The 9,491-nt window shown below is 49.8% G+C and overlaps 1 pseudogene; it reads left to right on the top strand.

The window, feature by feature from the left end:
• The first annotated feature begins 8,387 nt into the window (after window positions 1–8,387).
• Window positions 8,388–9,485, top strand: LOC144591872 (proteinase-activated receptor 1 pseudogene; annotated as a pseudogene).
• The last annotated feature ends 6 nt before the right edge of the window (window positions 9,486–9,491 follow it).

Below are 9,491 nucleotides of genomic sequence, written 5' to 3'. Positions count from 1 at the left end.
TATATGTATGTACGTATATGTGTGTGTGTATATATGTATGTATATATGTGTGTGTGTATATATATATGTATGTGTGCGGGTGTGTGTGTATATATATGTATGTATATGTGTGTGTGTATATATGTGTATATATATGTGTGTGTATATATATGTATGTATGTGTGTGTATATATATGTATGTATATATGTGTGTGTATGTGTGTGTGTATATGTATGTGTGTGTATATATATATAGTGTAAGAAAATAACTGCAGATGCTGGTACAAATCAAAGGTATTTATTCACAAAAATCTGGAGTAACTCAGCAGGTCAGGCAGCATCTCAGGAGAGAAGGAATGGGCGACGTTTCGGGTCGAGACCCTTCTTCAGACTGATATATATATATATGTGTGTGTGTATACACACACACACACACACACACACACACACACACACACATATATATATATGTATGTGTGTGTGTGTGTGTGAGAGAGAGAGATAGACACAAAATACTGGCGTAACTGGACATTTTCGTTAAAGGATGTGTTACTGATTGTGGATGATCAGCCATGGTCACAATGAATGGCGGTGCTGGCTCGAAGGGCCAAATGGCCTCCTCCTGCACCTATTTTCTATGTGTCTAATACAGTTGTGTAAGAAGGAACTGCAGATGCTGGTTGAAACCGAAGATAGGCACAAAAAGCTGGAGTAACTCAGCGGGACAGGCAGCATCTCCTTCAGACGGCTGAAGTTCTCCAGAGTTCTTTCGGCCAAATCAATTGTTCAATTGTGCTGTTGGTTTTATAATATTTATCAGTCTGAAGAAGGGCCTCGACCCGAAACGTCACCCGTTCCTTCTCTCCAGAGATGCCGCCGCTGAGCTGAGTTACTCCAGCATTTTGTGTCTTGCCTGAAGATCTTCACACTTCAAGTTCTTTCGGGAAGAACTTCAGACGCCCGAAGAAGTGTCTCGACCCGAAACGTCACCTATTCGCTCAATGTTGTGTCCATCTTCAGTGTAAAGCAACCCCCGCAGTTCGTTCCGACACACTTGAAGGAATTGAGGACGGGTTGGCTTAGCTGTTGCATGTGGGAGCGTTGTAGCAACGGTCTCCCCGAGTGGAGACGCAAGAGACAGTGAGTGGATGGTGGGGTACTGAGCAAGCACAAAGTTGCTGGAGTAACTCGGCGGGTCAGGCAGCATCTTCAGAGGGAAGGTGTGATGTTTTGGGTCGGGACAGATATGTGATGTTTTGGGTCGGGACAGATATGTGATGTTTTGGGTCGGGACAGTTCTTCACGCTTCAAGTTGCTTGTTTGTGTCTGTCTCGATGAGTCGTTATCCAACGTGCGTGAGAGAGGAGGGTTTAGCACCTTGACATCCAAAGCCATTCTTTTGTTCGTGGTTACCCGTGTCATCGGAAACAGATTGCACGGCCGTTTCGTTGGGATTGCGAAGACTAAAACTCTGTAATTAGAGTGGGCAGACTAAATGTCAGCGGGGGAGCGAATGGGCAGGTAACGTTTCGGGACGAGACCCCTTCTTTAGACTAATCCCTTCAGAAGGGTCCCGACCCGAAATGTTCCCTATTCAATCCCTCCACTGATGCTACCTGAGCCACTGAGTTAATCCAGCACTTTGTGCTTTCCTCAAGACCCCACCACACTGCAATCTCTTGTATAGAATAGAATAGCCTTCATTGTCATCCAAAAACAAAATCCTTTTATAAGTTCATAAGTGATAGAAGCAAGAATTAGGCCATTCGGCCCATCGAGTCTGCATCGCCATTCAATCATGGCTGCCTCCATTCTCCTGCCTTCTCCCCATAACCCCTGACACCCGTACTAATCAGAATCTACCTATCTCTGCCTTAAAAATATCCACTGACTTGGCCTCCACAGCCGTCTGTGGCAATGAATTCCACAGATTCACCACCCCTCTGACTAAAGAAATTCGCCTTCCTAAAGGAACGTCCTACTAATAACCAATCTTTCCAGATTACTGCGTACATTTCGGGCTGTATCCTGACTTTCAGGTTTGCCAAAAAACTCGGAGGGAGGTAGGAGCCAAGTACCTGCGAAACATAACATTGGTGGATGGAGTGCCGGGCTCAGAGAGCTCAAGGAAGTGGAAAGACACTGAAAGTTAACGATATCATGAAAAGAGTAGTGATCTGGAGAGTGGGAGGAGGCGATCAACACTGAATCACACACTCTGGCACCTGAACAAGAAATTCATGAAGGTAAATGGAATAACTCAGGCGGGTCAGGCAGCATCTCTGAAGAAAAAGGGTGGGTGATGTTTCGGGATGCAGAACGCTGGAGTAACTCAGCGGGTCGTAGAGTCATGGAGAGTTATAGAGTGATACAGTGTGAAAACAGGCCCTTCGGCCCAACCTGCCACACGCGCCAACATCTTCCAGCTACACCAGTCCCACCTGCAAGGATTTGGTCCATATCCCTCCAAAAACCTGTCCTATCCATGTACCTGATGTATTCCTCTCCTGATATTTTTACGCCTCAATAAGACAATAGACAATAGGTGCAGGAGGAGGCCATTCGGCCCTTCGAGCCAGCACCGCCATTCAATATGATCATGGCTGATCATCCAACTCAGTATCCTGTACCTGCCTTCTCTCCATACCCCTTGATCCCTTTAGCCACAAGGGCCACATCTAACTCCCTCTTAAATATAGCCAATGAACTGGTCTCAACTACCCTCTGTGGCAGAGAATTCCACAGATTCACCACTCTCTCTGTGTGAAAAAAAACTTTCTCATCTCGGTCCTAAAAGATTTCCCCCTTATCCTAAACTGTGACCCTTTGTTCTGGACTTCCCCAAACATCAGGAACAATCTTCCTGCATCTAGCCTGTCCAACCCCATAAGAATTTTAGAGTGAAGGGGAAAGAAGATGGGCCGCTGGAAGGATGGTGTCAGTGGATGGTTTCATTCAAATTGAAACTACATTTTTAAAGCTAGAGAGATTTTAAAGTTTAAAATGTTCAATTCTAACCCATTTCCTGAAGGGATTCAGCGTGTGACGTCACAATGGCACCGTGCACCTTTGAGATCAGCTCGCGCTCCCCACCCCCCGCCGGTGTTCTGCCTGTGACGTCACAATGCAATGCGAGCCGCAAGTCTTCCACAGATCAGCTCCCCCCCCCCCGACCTTTCACTAATGCGCTAACCCGCCCTGGACCCTTTCACCAATGCGCTCCCCCGCCCACCCCGGACCTTTCACTAATGCGCGCCCCCCGTCACCCCCCTCGGAGCACAGCCGCCCGTCCCGGCATGCCTCGCGCCTGCCACTCCTCAGATCGGGCCGCGCTGACCGCCGGGAGGTGTAGTCGCCTCTCCACGCCGAGATGGGGCACCCCGCTCCGACTGACTGCAGTGCTTAGGGGGGATGGTGGGTGAAGGGGGGGAGGGTGATGGACTGGGTGAGGGGGGAGGGGGGGAGGAGGGAGGAGGGGGGGGGAGCGCACTCCCATTCCCACCTCAACCCCCCCGTTAAAACCTCCCCCAAACCTCTCCTGCATTAACTTAAATTGTGTTTGGGATTTTTTTCAGAACCCGCTCACGCACTCCATTCCCCCCTCAATCCCCCTTAAAACCCCCGAACCTGTGCTGCATTAACTTAAATTGGTTTCAGGTTTTTGTAAAAGCCCCACTCCATCCACACCCCCTCAACCCCACTTATCATCCCCCGCCACAACCCACCTCAACCCCCCTTATCACTCCATCCCCCTCAGCCCCCTTATCCCACCCTCCATTCGCCCAATTCATCCCCCCTCAGCCCCCTTTAAAACTCCCCCAAACCTCGACTGCATTGGTCTAACACCCTCCCCTTACTCAGCCACCCCATCCCCTCACTCACGCACTCCATTCCCACCTCAACCCCGCCTCCCCTTAAAACTCACCCAAACCTTTCCTGCATTAACTGAAATTGTGTTTAGCATTTTTCTTCAGAGCCCCACTCACGCACTCCATTCCCCCCTTAATCCCCCTTAAAACTCCTCCAAACCTGTGCTGCATTAACTTAAATTGGTTTCAGGTTTTTTTTTTTAAGAGCACCACACATCCACCCCCCCTCAACTCCTTATCTTCCCCTCCTCAACCCACCCCCTTATCCTCATCTCACCCACTCCATCCCCAGCCCCATTATCCCCCCCTCTCTTCCACCCTCCATTCACCCAATTAATCCCCCCTGAACCCCCTTTGAAACTCCCCCAAACCTCTACTGCATTGGTCTAACATTCAGCCACTCCATCCTCCCGCGTTAACCGGGTGGGGGCAGGGGAGGAGCAAGTGGGGGTGGCTAGGGGGGATGGAGTGGGTTAGTAGGGGGAGGAGGGGGGGATGAGTGGGGGGTTGAGGGTGCTACAATAAAAGAGAGGCTTTGGGTCCAGGCCTCACTCAATCATACCCTCTCCCTTTCCCTGCCCCCCCACCCCCCCCCCACCCCCTACGAGGAATGGGCCCAACGGGTCCACTTGGTCTAGTATTAATTAAATTAGTCATACAGCGTAGAAACAGGCCCTTCAGCCCAACTTATCCACACCGACAAGTGTCAAGCTTGTCCCACCCACCCCTCCGAGCGTCAACCCTCCCCCAACTGTGCAAGCGGATGCTGCAGCCATCTTACGTAAGTATTAAAGTTTAAAAAGTGATTTTTAAATCTCTCCCGCGGGCCTGGCTACCCCCCCCCCCAACTGATGATCCGTGGACCCGTTGGCAGCCGGGGAGTGTCCCCTGGGGTTGTGGGCGGGCGAGGGAGGACAGGAGAGGGAGCCACTCAATTCGCCCCGGGCAGCCATCGCGTCAGCCAGAGAGAGCCGTGGACCCATTGGGTGGAAACCTCTCCTGCAGCGGCAGCGGCGGCCATCTTGTTTGACCCTCTGCCAACGCGCTGCACCACGGGAGGAAGGTCAGGTGCAGGACATGCCGGGACGGGCACCGGTCCTCCTGGTGGGGGGGGGGGGGGGGGGAGCGTTTATTAAAGCTTATTAAGTTAATTGTTTTTAAAGTGTAACGAAACTTGCTAAAATTGTCACGCTATTGTGTACCGTTTTGGCTGTATTTCGGGCACGCACTAAATGCAATATATATGAGAGTTTTAGTAATATAATAACAGAAGATAGATAATGAAAAACTTTGAAGGCAATTGGGGAAAGAATTTGCTTGGGATGTCAATGATGAAGAGCTATCATTGCTCACAATTACTTAAAAGGTGATTAGAAGAAATAGTTTTCTGTGAAGAATAATCAGTGCAGGAAATGCTTTGACGTGACGTGAAGGGTATTTGGGGTAAAAACCACTGCATTTATTGAGACAAGGATAGAAAGCTGAAGTCAAGATAAGGCATGGAGTGGGGGGAGGCGAAGGGGGGGGAGGGGGGAGAGTGGAAAGAGCTTTTTGGACAGCTGTTGTTCAGAGATTTTGTGGCATAAGCTGAAACGGTTTGGTGAACTGGGGAGAGAGGGTAGGGAGGGGTGGTAGTTGAGGTCGGAGTGAGGCGCTTCAAACATATACTAAAGATGAGAGCAAAGCAAGAAATTGTCCCTAGTGGGTGTCGGAGAATGTTAGTGTGCGGGGATCGCTGGGCGGCGCGGCTCCGGTGGGCCGAAGGTCCTGTTTCTGCGCTGTATCTCTAAATCTAAAATCTAAACTAGGTGGGTGAGGAGGAGGTGGGGGGGGGGGGGGGGGGGGGGGGGGGGGTTGATGCCGAGGCTCCTGGGTGATAGATAGAAACAGATCTATCTGGTGGTGGTGCAATGGCACAGTCGTAGAGTTGCTGCCTTGCAGCCCCAGAGACCCTGGTTTGATCCTGATTATGGGTGCTGTCTGTACAGAATTTCGATGTTCTCCCTATGACCGCGTGGGTTCTCTGTGGGTGCTCTGGTTTCCACCCACACTCCAAAAATGTACAGGTTTGTAGGTAATTTGGCTTCAGTAACATTGTAAATTGTCCCTTGCGTGTAGGATAGTATTAGTGTGCGGGGATCACTGGTCGGCACTGACTCGGTGGGTCGAAGGGGCTGTTTCCACACTGTATCTCTAAAGTCTAAAGATATGGAGAAAAATCTAGTGGAGACTTTTAATGAAGTTTGTCATTTTGGGCTATTTTAAATCCATATGAAGAACAAACATAGTGAGTTAATTTCACCAACCAACCCTTAATTATCCATGAAAATATATTTTCATTGTTGTGCTGGAATAATTCATAGAATCACTTGCATTGTGATTCTATCACTCTCCATCAACTTCAGGCCAGGCCAGGGATGGGATTGATTTAGTTTAGTTTAGAGATACAGCGTGGTAACAAGCCCTTCAGCCCACAGAGTCCGCACCAACCAGCGCTTAACACATTAACACTATCCTACACATACACCAAGTCAATTAATCTACGAGAAAATCCACGAGGTCACGGGGAGGCCTTGTATCATCTGCCCGATGGTAGAAGTTCAAACAGACTGTTGCAGGGGTGTGAAGAGTCTTTCATATCATATCATATCATATCATATATATACAGCCGGAAACAGGCCTTTTCGGCCCTCCAAGTCCGTGCCGCCCAGCGATCCCCGCACATTAACATTATCCTACACCCACTAGGGACAATTTTTACATTTACCCAGCCAATTAACTTACATACCTGTACATCTTTGGAGTGTGGGAGGAAACCGAAGATCTCGGAGAAAACCCACGCAGGTCACGGGGAGAACGTACAAACTCCTTACAGTGCAGCACCCGTAGTCAGGATCGAACCTGAGTCTCCGGCGCTGCATTCGCTGTAAAGCAGCAACTCTACCGCTGCGCTACCGTCTTTGTGGATGCTGGTGGCTTTTCTGAGGCATCGTGTGTTGTAGATGCCCTCCAAGGCTTGTAGCTGTATTCCGATGGTCCTCTAAGCTCTATGGACTACCCGCTGAGGAGCTTTCCTCTCTGTCACCGTGCAGCTGAGGTACCACAAAGGGATGCCATGTGTTAGGATTCTCTCTATGGTGCAGCGGCAGAAGGTCGTCAGCAGCTGTTGGGGTAGACCAGACTTCTTCAGTGTTCTTAGGTAGAACAGTCGTTGCTGTGCCTTCTTGACCAGCGCAGCAGTGTTATTGAACCATGTGAGGTCCTCCGAAATGTGAGTGCCCAGAAACTTGAAGCTGGCCACTCTCTCCACACTGTCCCCGTTGATAAAGATCGGGGCGTATTCCCCGTTATGTGACCTACGGAAGTTGATGATCAGCTCCTTGGTCTTGGTGATATTTAGGGACAGGTTGTTATTAGAGCACCAGTCCGCCAGGTTCTGCACCTCCGCTCTGTATTTTGTTTCATCACCGTTGGTAATCAGCCCAATCACCATTGTGTCGACTGCAAACTTGACAATGGTGTACAAATCATACAATCAGGCCAAACTCTAGAACAATAGGTAATGCAAATGGAAAGATACAGAGTGCAGAATATAGTTCTCAGCATTGCAGCACACAGTTCCAGAGACAAAGTCCAATGTCCGCAGTGGGGCCGAAGTGAATTGGGCAGTAACCTAGCTCATGGTCACAGGACTGGGGTTCAGCAAGTAGGACTGAGATAACGAGATATTTCATAAGTTATAGGAGCAGAATTAGGCCATTCAGTCCATCAAGTCTACTCCGCCATTCAATCATGGCTGATCTTTCTTTCCCTCTCAACCCCATTTTCCTGCCTTCTCCCCATAACCACTGACACCTGTACTAATCAAGAATCTGTCAATCACCACCTTAAAAATATCAATTGACTTGGCCTCCACAGCCGTCAGTGGTAATGAATTCCACAGATTCACCACCCTCTGACTAAAAGAATTCCTCCTCATCTCCTTTCTAAAGGTACGTCCTTGTATTCTGAGGCTATGGCCTCTGGTCCTGGAGTCTCCCACTAGTGAAAATATCCTTTCCACATCAACTACCGAAATAAATCCAAGCATTGGATTTGCCTTCCTTACTAACGATTCGACTTGCATACTAACTTTTTGGGAATCCTGTACCAGCACTCCCAAGTTCCTTTGCACCTCCGATCTCAGAATATTCTTCCCATTTAGAAAATAGTCTATGCCAGGGGCCACAGTTTAAAAACAAGGGGTAAGCCATTTAGAACGGAGATGAGGAAAAACGTTTTGTCAGAGAGTTGTAAATCTGTGGAATTCTCTGCCTCAGAAGGCAGTGGAGGTCAATTGTCTGAATGCATTCAAGAGGGAGCTAGATAGAGCTCTTAAGGATAGCGGAGTCACGGGGTATGGGGAGAAGGCAGGAACGGGGTAGTGATTGAGAATGATCAGCCATGATCACATTGAATGGCGGTGCTGGCTCGAAGGGCAATATTGTCTATAAACGTGTTTAAATTATTATCATTTTTTTATTGTTCTTGTATTTTCAGAGAGGAACTCGAGTTCCCGAATTAACCTTTCTCCCAAAACCTTTGGAGGGAGCCGGTATCGCAAAATCTCTGACGGCAGCGGTTCCCAGAGGAGGGTACCAGTGCCGGTGCCAGTGCCGGCGTTGAGACGGGGGTTGAATGGGAGTCACTCCCTCGGCTCGCAGGGAAATGAAATGCCCGCAGCGTGGGGCACGGGGACATTGACGGGCAAGGCGGTGGTCATTCCTCTCCTCTACACCTTGGTGCTTGCCGCCAGCCTGCCGCTCAACCTGCTGGCGATCCTGGTGTTCCTCTTCAAGGTGGGCGCAGCCAACAACACGGCGGTGATGTACATGACCAACCTGGCGGCTGCCGACCTGCTGTTCGCGCTGCTTCTGCCGCTCAGGATCTCCTACCACTTCTCCGGCAACGACTGGCGGCTCGGCTCGTTCCTGTGCCGCCTGGTGACAGTCGGCTTCTACACCTACATGTGCAGCTCTGTGCTGCTGATGACCTGCTTCAGTGTGGACCGCTGCCTGGCCGTGGTCTACCCTATCAGGTGGACCATCTGGCGGAGCCGCCGGCGAGCAGCCTGTCTCTGCCTCGCCTCCTGGCTCCTCCCCATCTGCGGCACTCTGCCCCTCTTCCTCACAGAGCAGGCCGTGTACATCCCCTACCTGAACATCACCATCTGCCACGACGTGCAGTTTCCCGACGACCCGTACACCTTTATCCGCAACTGTCTGCCCTGCCTCTTGGTCGTTTTCTTTCTCGTTCCCCTGGTCGTTAACACAGTCTGCTACGCGAAGATAATCTCAACGCTGCACTCGGCCAGTGCGGTCAACCCGCAGGGGAAGAGACATGCCATCGTCCTGGCGATCATTGTACTCAGTGTGTTCATTGTCTGTTTTACACCCACTAACATCATCTTGGTGGTACTCGTCCTGCATCTTATTCACGGGAAAGGGAGTTCACTTTATTTTGCCTACCAGCTCTCCCTGTGCCTGGGTAGTGTGAGCTGTTGTCTTGATCCATTGATTTATTATTACGCATCGTCCTCCTTCCAAAACCAGCTACATCACCTTCTGCGTTCTGGGCAGAACAAAATGATTCAGGTAAAAGAAC

The sequence above is a fragment of the Rhinoraja longicauda genome, unplaced genomic scaffold (genome assembly GCF_053455715.1).
Source record: "Rhinoraja longicauda isolate Sanriku21f unplaced genomic scaffold, sRhiLon1.1 Scf002598, whole genome shotgun sequence".
NCBI classification, from domain to species: Eukaryota; Metazoa; Chordata; class Chondrichthyes; order Rajiformes; family Arhynchobatidae; genus Rhinoraja; species Rhinoraja longicauda.
This window is presented reverse-complemented; position numbering and strand designations above follow the sequence as displayed.